Below are 11,526 nucleotides of genomic sequence, written 5' to 3'. Positions count from 1 at the left end.
GGGCCCCGTTGTTCAAGACAAGGCATCAGTGCTTAAGAGAACAACCCATCTACTAACTGAAAATCGAGCAGGAATGAATTCCATATTACAAACCTATGTCCCCAGCTATCTATCTAGTCTTATCCCCAAAAAGGGTGGCTTATTGAGCAATATTGTTGGACTACTCTCACCTATGCAGATCTAAAGATAATTCCTAATAAAAAGAAGTTCATAGTTATCTTAGTATTAAGATCGAGTTACCCTAGATCATTGAGTTTGAGATAGTCAGTTTTAACAGTAAACGGTTGTTATAAAGAAAATTGACTATTTCGAGGTCCGGTCTTATGAAAACTCCTTGCACAGGATGCCTCCAGTCACATGTCTACACATGAATTGTTTTTGGATAACATCATTTGTAAAAGTATACAAAATGGGCCGCATCAAATAATGTCACCAGGATGAGGTACCCAATCTCATCCATATACTTAATATATCATTTTGGCTACATACTAAAACTTGATCCTCTTTTATGTAAGTTAAAGTATTCATGTTATTGCCATGGATCTGTTTATTGGATTTTCATAAAAGAATGTAATATCAATAGTAATTTATTGAATAAAATATTCAACATTATTTTTATTGACAAATAGAATATGTTAACAAGATTTACGTATTGCAAGTTTAGGACATTCTCAACAATCTTCCACTTGGACTAATACTCCAGTGAGACAGACATATAAATATATAATGTTTACAGTGTTGAGAAATAAAGAGAGAAAAATACAATAAACTAGGGCATCTAAAATACCCTTTGACATTCTCTCACTTGCCCTAGATTATGATGCTCGTAGTCCTAATCCAACAAAGTGGCCCTTGAACACTTTAGCTGAGAGGGTCTTCGCAAAAGGATGGGCAAGGTTGTCTTCTGAGGCTATCTGCGTGACTATCACGTCTTCTTGGTGTATGATCTCTTTAATGAGATGATACTTTATTTCGATATGTTTTCCACGTTTGTGACTCCTTAGTTCCTTGGAATTAGCAATTGCACCATTGTTGTCACAATACAGAGTAATGGGCAAGTGAATAGTTGGAACCACTTCCAAATCTGTCAGGAACTTGCCCAACCACACTGCTTCTTTAGTTGCTTCGCATGCAGCTACATATTCTGCTTCCATCATGGAGTTAGCTCCTTCGTTAAGAGTGAAAACTGATCCTTAAGTAGATTTTCGAGAATCTACATCAGTTTGAAAATCAGAATCAGTGTATCCTGTATGGATCAAATCCTTAGATCCATACATAAGCGCATAGTTCCGCATTCTTCTGAGATATTTGAGGATGTTTTTGACAGCTATCCATTGATTGTGTCTTGGGTTAGATTGGAACTCGTTGACGATTCCAATTGTAGAGCATATGTCGGGACATGTACACAACATAGTGTATATCAGACTCCCAAATGTCAATGCATATGAAATTCTTTTCATTTCCTTAATTTCTTGAGGTGTCTTAGGACATTGTTCCTTTGACAGATGAAATCATGTCTGAAAGGTAACATACCTTTTTTTGAATTTTGCATACTATATCTCGACAACATTTTGTCAATATAAGATGCCTGAGATAGTGCCAGGGTTCTATTCTTTTGATTTCGAAAAATCAGAATCCCAAGAACATTGACCATTTCCCAAATCTTTCATTTAGAACTGTGATGCTAACCATCTCTTTACATCAGAAAGGTAACTTGTCTCATTCCCAATGAACAAGATATCATCAACATAAAGTACCAAGAATGCTATAGTTTTGTTGACTATTTTCTTGTATACACAAGGTTCATTAACATTCTGTTCAAAACCATAAGATTTGATCGTAGTGTCAAGTCTTATATTCCATAATGTAGAAGCTTGCTTCAATCTATAAATGGATCTTTTAAGCTTACAAACCTTTTATTCTTGACCCTATTCAATGAACCCTTTTGGTTGAGACATAAAAATACTCTCATCAAGATGGCCATTCAAAAAAGGTGTCTTGACATCCATTTGCCATATTTCATAGTCATACTATGCGGCAATAACAGTATTTTTATTAATTTTATCATGACAACAGGAAAGAAGGTTTTTTCATAGTCAACCCCTTCCCTTTGGGTAAAACCTTTTGCCATGAGTCTGGCTTTATAGGTTTTGACATTGCTAGTTTGGTCTCTTTTCCATTTGTAGATCCATTTACAACCTATTGGTTTAACCTCACGTGGTTGATCTACAAGTTCCCATACAGAATTGAAGTACATGGACTCCATTTCTACATCCATGACTTTTATCCATTGTTCCCTATCAACATCTTCTATTGCCTGTTTAAAGATCAATGAATCCTCTAGACCATCATCAAGTATGATGTCTTGAGTTTCTGTTAAACCCATGTAGCGTTCAGGTTATTTAACAACCCTCCCACTACGTCGAGCATTTTTAACTCTTATGAAGAATGTGATCGGGCAACAACTTTTGTTGATGGACTAACTTGATCAACAACTTTTGTTGATTTGTATGTAGTATCTTTTGTCATTTCTTTCCATATTAGTTTACTGCGAGGTTGATGCTTTTAATATGATCTTCTTCCAAGAATGTAGCATTTGTCGAAACATATATTTTATTTTCTTGGGGATCATAGAACAATCCACCTCTTGTTTCTTTAGGGTGTCCAACAAAGAGGCATAATTTTGAATGTCGTTCCAATTTCTTTGGGTTTTGTATAAACACGTGTTCCGGACAACCCCAAACACGAAAGTAAAGTACACTACTTTTACGTCCTTTCTACAACGCATACGGTGTTTTAGAAACACTTTTCGAGGGAACCATGTTTAGAATATATACTACAGTCTGTACTGCATACTTCCAAAAGGATTGAGGTAACTAAGCAAAACTCATCATTGATCGAACCATGTCTAACAAGGTTCGGTTTCTCCTTTCTGCAACACAGTTTTGTTGTGGTGTTCTAGATGTTGTGGGTTGGGAATGAATTCCATGATCTACCAAATAGTTCTGGACTTTTAAATCCATATACTCTCCACCTCGATCTGATCGAAGTGTTTTAATTCTTTTACCTAATAAGTTTTCTGTTTCGGTCTTGAATTCCTTAAATCTTTCGAGAGTTTCAGACTTGTGACTTATTAAGTAAATATAGCCATATCTAGAATAGTCATCAATAAAAACTGACAAAATATTCATATCCACCTCATGCTCTTACATTCATCGAACAACAAAGGTCTGAATGTATAATTTCGAGGGGTTCTTTGTCATGAAGACCTTTTCCAGAAAAAGATCTTTTAGTCATTTTTCCTTCAAGACATGACTCATAAGAAGGTAAAGAGTTTTCTTCTAACTGATTTAGATGACCTTTTTTAACTAATATCTCAGTCCTGTTGAGATTTATGTGACCAAGTTTGAGATACCAAAGATAGTCATTAGCAAAAATTTTCCGTTTTTTATTTTGAGTTTCTGCCGTTTTAAATATCTCTATATTTAAAATGGCTTTTTCTTCAGATGCTTTTAACACAACCAAGTTATTTTCAAGTCTAGCATAACAAAAGATACTTTGTACTTATTTTCCAGTAGACATGATATGGAGATCAAGTTTCTTTTCATCTTTGGTATATAATATAATTTTCTTAACAAGATAAAAGACTCTCCAAAAAATAACTTGACATCTCCAACTACTTCAACTGAAATGACTTCTCCTGTTCCCACCTTGAAAGTCATTTCGTACTCTAAGAGTTGATTCTAAGAACTAGTTTCCTGTAGAAAAGTGCAAACATGGTTAGCGGCTTCTGAATCTAATGTCCAGGTCAAGTGAGAATTTTTTACTAAACATGTTTCAATTACAAGTAAATCTGATTTACCTTGATTTTCCTTTTCTATTTCTTCTCAGCCAAATACTCGGGCAGTTTCTTTCCAGTGCCCGTCTTCTCCACAATGGAAACATTTTCCTTTAGGAGCTTTGTTTTTCTTTGCAGTAAGTTGTTTATTCCGTTTTCCCTTTTTCTTCATATTTACACTTTTGTCTTTAGATGATGAAGGGACAGACTTTTTTGTCAGAGGGTTTCATTCCAGATGATGAACCCTTTAAAAATTTCTTTTGTCATGAAACAACATTTGCTTCACTTTCTTTCAATTTCATCATTGACTGATAAGTATGTAGTTCGTTTAATAAAGTAGTCAAATTGTATAATTTTATTCATTACGACATTAGTATGGAAGGTTAGGTGGCTCTTCCGAAGAGACTTTCATATCATACTAACTTGACTAGTTTCGTCTATGGTAGCCTTGTGAGCTTCTGCGACATTAAAATGAACCATCATGTCTAGGACATGTTCCCTGACATTGGTTCCATTTTTCATGCACGAGTTATAAACATACTTTATAGCCTCGTGTCGTACAGAAGATGACGGTTGCCCAAACATTTCTTGTAATGATGCCATAATTTAACGGGATGTAGGCATGGCTTTGTGTTTCTTGTTGAGCACATCGGATATGCTCACTAAGATGTAGGCCCTTGACTTTTCATTTGCCCTTACCCACCTATGATAATCATCTCGAACACTTCTAAAGAGTAAGGTATCTGACTGACATTAAGAAATGGATAAGGATTGAGAAGTTGGTGAAAAGTGGACATCTAAAGAGTTTAGAAGAAAACTTCTTGCCGGTCCAGTCATCATGCCTCGAAGGCAAGATGATCGGACAACCTTTTACTGGAAAATGTTACAGAGCCAAGGAAGCCTTGGAGCTTATATATTCAGACCTCATTGGTTCGATGAGCGTTAGAGCTCGGGGTGGGAATGAATATTTCATCTCTTTCATAGATGATTATTCAAGATACGGGTATCTCTACCTAATGCAACATAGGTCTGAAGCCCTTGAAAAGTTCAAGGAGTATAAGGCTAAAGTTGAAAACTTGTTAGGTAACAAGATAAAAACACTATGATCTGATCATGATGGAGAGTATATGGACCTCCAATTCAAGAACTATATGATAGAACATGGGATTACGTCTCAACTCTCGGCCCTTGGTACACCTTAGCATAATGGTGTATCAGAAAGGAGAAACAGAACATTGTTGGACATGGTTCGGTCTATGATGAGTTATGCTCATCTTCTAGACTCGTTTTGGAGTTTTGCAGTGGAGACTACATGCTATATCCTGAACAACGTTCCCTGGAACAGTGTTTGACACCTTTTGAGTTGTGGAGAGGCTGTAAAGGTAGTTTACGCCACTTCAAGATTTGGGGCTGTTCGACACATGTTTTTGTTACTAACCCAAAGAAGTTGGAACCGCGTTCGAAGGTTTGCCTCTTTGTAGGCTACCCCAAGGAAACGAGAGGTGGATACTTCTATGATTCGAGTGAGAACAAAGTGTTTGTTTCTACAAATGCTATCTTCTTGGAAGAAGACCACATCTGGGATCATAAGCCGGGAAGTAAGCTCGCTTTATGTGAGATTTCTAGTGAGACTTAGACTACTGAGAATTCAACAATCATGTAGAGTGAAAATACCACTTGATTAGGGAGATTGTGCATCGCGGTGATAGGACAGTCATGAAAATTGCATCGGAGCACAACGTTGCTGATCCTTTTACAAAGGTTCTCACGGCTAAAGTGTTTGAGGGTCACCTGGAGAGTCTGGGTCTGCGGAACATTCGACATCTTGTCTAGGCCAATTGGGAGATGATACTGGGGTATGCCCTAGTTTATTGTATATTGTACATGTTTTTTCTTGTATTGTACATTAGTCTCTCGAGGCATAAGGACAAGGGGAATTTTTTGGATTTGTGTCCTAATTCTCGTCAGAAGTTTTTTCCCTTTTGGGGGGAAGAATTACCTCTTGAGAATTCCTCCATATCAATGGAAATCCTCAAATAATACTTGTTATATCAATAAATAATGTCAAATAGCCAAATATCAGTATTTAATCAAAGTACCAGCTTACCTACCTCAGTTTAGCCAAAATCCTAAAATTAGCCTCTTTAGAGGTTATTTGGACTCTAGTAGGCAGCTGGGCGTCTGCCTGTGTGCAGGGTGGGCAGTTGTTGTGCCGCACAGGGGCTGACGGATTGGGCGTTGTGTTGCACGATGGGGCTGCTATGCTTGGACGTGATGCGTCGCACGGTGGGGCTGCTGGGTGGGCTAGTGCGCAAGATGCGTCGAGTGAGGCACGCTGTTGTATGGATGCAGCACTGTAAGGCGTGCGTGCAAGGTGCCAGATGTGGTCTGGCTGGCTGTTGCGTTCGGGCTGGTTAATGCTTTACCAAACATAACCTTCTTCGTTCTTTTGAACTCAATAACTTGAAGCCTAATAACTCAAACATAACACTCTAAATATGCTCTCAACACGTTTTGGTGATGGTATGAATAAATCCTTCTCGCCCAACCCCTCTATTTATAGCCTTTCAAACTCACCCTCTTGTGACCAACTCAACTTCCCATTTGTCTTACTTTGGTGCCAACCACTTAGCCTACTCCAAGCCTCCCTTGAGTTGTTCTCACCTCACTTGCCAGCCAAATTTCCTTTTTTGGCATGTAATCTCTCACCCACCTCCTGCGTAAGGTGATAAGACTCCATTGCATGAAATCTCCTTTGTCCACCTTCTGCTATGAATTTTGTGTGAACCTCCTTTTGCACCTAATCACTTAAATACTTAAACTATATTCCTCTATTTAAATTGTTAAGACTTATGATCGTATAACTATTGCATCTCTCCTTGGAGTTCCTTTCCATCATTAGCCTTACTCTTTGTCCTTAACGCACCAACTTACCTCATTGAAATTCCACTTAGCACTCGCATGAGTCGGCCATCACCAACGCATAGGGTGGCCGCTCACCCTCGACGCATGGCTTGCTAGGTATGCTTGCTTGGCCTACTTGGGATGGACGCACAGCCTGACCATCGACGCATGGGCGTGCTGCCTAGGCGCTTGCTTGCTTGACCGCATAGGCGCGCTCGGTTGCATAAGCGTGTCTCGCCGCATGGGCGTGCACTTGGCATAAGGCATCGACGCTTGGTTGCTCGACAGATTTGGCAGCGCTCGACGCATAGGATGGGCGTCCGGCTTGCCCGCTCGACGCATAGGCAGGGCACTCGGCATACCTACTCAATGCATGGGCTGTCCGCTTGGCATGCCCACTCGACGCATGCCTCCTACCCGTGTCCGCATGTCTTGTGTATGCCTTTGCATTAGTTGTATGCAAGTCCTAAGCCATTTTCAAGTCTTCTTGCTTCCATTCTCCATGCAATCTTGCGTTTAACATGCCTAAGCCTTCCATATGCGTTGACCCATTGGTCACCTTTTGGATAATTTAGTATTAATGTTTTTCACTCTTTGCCCCAATATCCTTACTTAGAATTTTTCTTCTCTATTTAACCTCCCACTTTAGATTTAGTGTTAGGGTCTTACACTTTGTTTTGGCTTGTTCCCACGGGTGTCATGCGAACATCCAATTACGATTGTGTGCCAATTTCAACTTTAACTCATGATATTCAGAGGAGTTGTCTCTTGAATTCTTTCATTTTTTTTCTTTTTGTTTCTTTTCATACTGCGTTGTTCTTGGAAACCCACCTTCGTTTTGGCTTGCTCCTACGGGTATCATACGAACATCCAACTATGAGAAGGCTCATTTCACAATTAAACTCTTATCAGGTTGTGAACATTTTTTAGGTTTTCCCTTGCACTGACATTGGAGTTTTGCAAATTTTTCTTTTTTTTTAATAGAAAATGAACGCATTTTCTTAAATACTGCATATTCTTGATCTCATCTGCTCAGACCTTCCCTACCCCCAAGTTTAAAGATGAGCAAGGTCCTCATTGCGTTGTTTGGATAGACTAGACTAAGAATTAACTAAGTGTTTGTCAGAATTTGAAAAAGAAGGTTTGAGCAGAACTTTGAAAGATAAAAGGTAAAGTACTGCTAAACTAAGAATTAACTAAGTGTTTGTCAGAATTTACAAAGTATGGGAAATGTTTCTAAGTATAATCATATAATACATCATAGCAACACAATGAAGATCGTAAAAATAGAAGATTAAAAACATCGCAAATAATTGACAAAGGATGATAAAGAAAAAGGCACAGGAAAAAAGGAGTGAATATGTACTCAATTGTATTGAATATTAACAAAGTATACAAATAAGTATAAATGAACGCAATACAAAAAAATTTTCGCTGTACAAGAGTCAAAGAATTTGAGAGAAATAAGCTTTTCTTTCAAATTCGATTCAGAAGGGTGCACGATTAAAATTCACACCATGCTTTCAATAAACGCAGATACATTTTTGCCGAGGACGGGCAACAACGCATACATCCCCGCACCACACCCCTTAACTAAACACATTTCTGGAGGATACCTCAACATAGTGTATTTAGCTAAGAACGGGCAAAGGACATATACGAGTGCAACACATCGCAACGCATTTGGGTGTATTGGATGCAAGGTGTCTCTTATTATTACTCACTACACCCATCATCTCGTTACATACCAGTTTATATTCTTTTATTTTTAATTCATAAAAAATGCAAGTCGAAAGGACTTTGTGGTGATTCATCCAATCATTTAGAAAAATTATATGACCGGAACTACCAAATTAAAGGAATGAAAATACATGCGAAATTAAATTGGAAGGAAATACAAAAAGCATTAAAAACTAATCCTAATAGACAGTAAATAACGGAATTTAGAAAGCGGTAAAAGAAAGCTATAAAGAAAGCAAGTAAACATAGATAGGGGTGCTGATTTAAAGAAGTTCTTAGAACTACCGCAATCGCTTCCCCTGCAAGCGATTTAATCCTGCTTGCCCAAGTCAATGGTGTCCATGCGTCGCTTGAAGTCGCCACCATAGTAGTGCTTAATTCATTGACCATTGACTTTAAATGCGTCGTTCCCGTCTAAAGTTGTTAGTTCCACTGTGCTGTGTGGAAAGATTGTCTTGATTCAGAATGGCCCAGACCAGCGAGACTTCAACTTTCCTGGGAACAATCGCAAACGTACGTTAAATAATAATACCTGTTGACCTTCAGTGAATTTTCGGTCGTCATGCCATTTCTTGGTTTTCTCCTTATATATCTTGGCATTTTGGTAAGCATCCCTTCGCCATTCGACCAGCTGGTTCAGTTGTACTTTCTGGACTTTCCCCGAACTTGCTAAATCAAACTTCAGCTTTTTGCATGCCCACATTGCCTTATGTTCCAACTCAAGCGGCAGATGACAAGCCTTTCCAAAGACCAGGGCATATGAAGACATGTCAATTAGTGTTTTATAGGCAGTCCTGTATGCCCACAGTGCTTCATCAAGCTTGGGTGACCAATCCTTCCTAGAAGTATTGACTACCTTTTCCAAGATAGTTTTGATCTCTCTGTTAGAAATCTCTGCCTGCCCATTAGTTTGTGGGTGATAAGTAGTCGCAACTCGATGGCTGACATTGAATTTAGTCAACCGATTGGCAATTATGCGGTTGATAAAGTGAGAGCCCTCATCGCTTATTAAGGCCTGTGGCATCCCGTAGTGAGCAAAAATGTTCTTCTTCAGAAACTTCACCACTGTGGCCGCATCATTCTTGGCACATGTGATTGCTTCAACCCATTTTGATACATAATCAACCGCAACCAGAATATAGTGATGACTTTTTTATGGTGGAAACGGGCCCATGAAGTCAATTCCCCAAACATCAAACAATTCAACCTCTTAGATTGATGTCAATGGCATTTCATTCCTTTTAAACATATTCCCCGTCCTCTGACATCTGTCACATTGCACAACATAGGCATGGGCATCCCTAAACAGTGTTGGTCAGAAGTAGTCACACTGTAGAACCTTTGTTGTGGTCCGCTGCCACCCAAAATGTCCTCCATATGGGGACTGATGACAAAGCTCTAAAATGTGGCTGGCTTCGTGCTCTGGAACACATCGACGTAATATATGATCAGGTTTAAGTCGATATAGGAATAGATCGTCCCAGAAATAAAATTTGGCATTATGTCTTAGCTTCTTATTCTGCTGGTACGTATAGTCATTCGGTGTTTGACCGCAAATGATGAAATTTACTATGTCTGCATACCAGGGAACATTAATGTCTACTACCATTAGCAGCTCATCGGGGAATCTTTTCTCAATATCTTTTTCTGTCCCTTGAACCTCGCAATTCTCCAATCTTGACAAATGATCTGCGACTTGGTTCTCGGTGCCCTTCCGGTCTTTGATCTCTAGGTCAAACTCTTGCAGAAGCAACACCCACCATATAAGCCTCGATTTTTCATCCTTCTTCATCATCAAATACTTGATCGCAGAGTGATCCATATACACCACAACATTTGTTCCGATTAAGTACTGTCGAAAATTCTCAGTTGCAAACACCACCGTGAGCATTTCCTTCTCTGTGGTTGTATACTTCTCCTGTGCATCATTCAACGTTTCACTTGCATAATAAATAGGATGCAATACCTTATCCTTGTGCTGACTCAAAAATGCGCCCACGGCATATCCACTAGCATCGCACATCAACGCAAATGGTTGCATCCAATCTGGCACAATCAAAATGGGTGCGGAGATGAGCGCATCTTTCAATGTGTTGAATGCTTGGGTGCATGCGTCATCAAAATTATATTCTCGGTCAGCTTCGAGGAGTGCCCTTAGGGGCCTTACGATCTGGGAGAAGTTGCGAATAAATCTTCTATAAAACCCAGCGTGTCCCAGAAAGCTCCCAAGTGTTTTTACGTTCACTTGTGGGGGTAACTTGGAAATTGCGTCGATCTTTGCCTGATCAACTTCCAATCCTGCCTTAGAGATTTTGTGACCTAGAACTATTCCTTCTTCCACCATTAAGTGGCATTTTTCCCTATTCAAAACAAGATTTGTTGCCACGCATCTCTTCAAGACCTTTTCAAGGTTAGACAAACAGGAGTCATAATTATTGTCGAAAACTAAGAAATCATCCATGAATACCTTGACTGACTCCTCCAAGTAATCTGAGAATATTGCCATCATGCATCATTTAAAAGTGCCTGGGTCATTGCAGAGTCCAAATGGCATGCATCGGAATGCAAACGTACCAAATGGGCACATGAAGGTTGTCTTATCTTGATCCTCCGGCACAATTGCTATTTGGTTATACCCTGAATAGCCGTCAAGAAAACAGAAGAATTCGTTCCCCGCAAGTCTGTCTAACATCTAATCAATGAACAGGAGTGAGAAGTGGTCCTTTTTAGTGGCAAAATTCAGCTTGCCGTAATCCATACAAATTCTCCAACCTGTAGTCGTTATTGTGGGAATTAATTCATTCTTGTCATTAGTGACGACTGTCATCCCCCCTTTCTTCGGAACACACTACACTGGGCTCACCCAGCTAGAGAAGAAATGGTGCACGATTAAAAGCTCACATCCATGCTTTCAATAAACGGTACATTTTTGAGGGAGCGGCAACAACGAGCATACATCCCTGCACACACCTTAACTAAACACTTTCTGGGAGATACTCAAATGTGTATATTAGCTAGACGGGCTAGAGATACATGCGGCACAT

Source organism: Benincasa hispida, unplaced genomic scaffold, assembly GCF_009727055.1.
Source record: "Benincasa hispida cultivar B227 unplaced genomic scaffold, ASM972705v1 Contig306, whole genome shotgun sequence".
Lineage (NCBI taxonomy): Eukaryota > Viridiplantae > Streptophyta > Magnoliopsida > Cucurbitales > Cucurbitaceae > Benincasa > Benincasa hispida.
The sequence above is the reverse complement of the archived record's forward strand: the minus strand, read 5'-3'. Positions refer to the sequence as shown.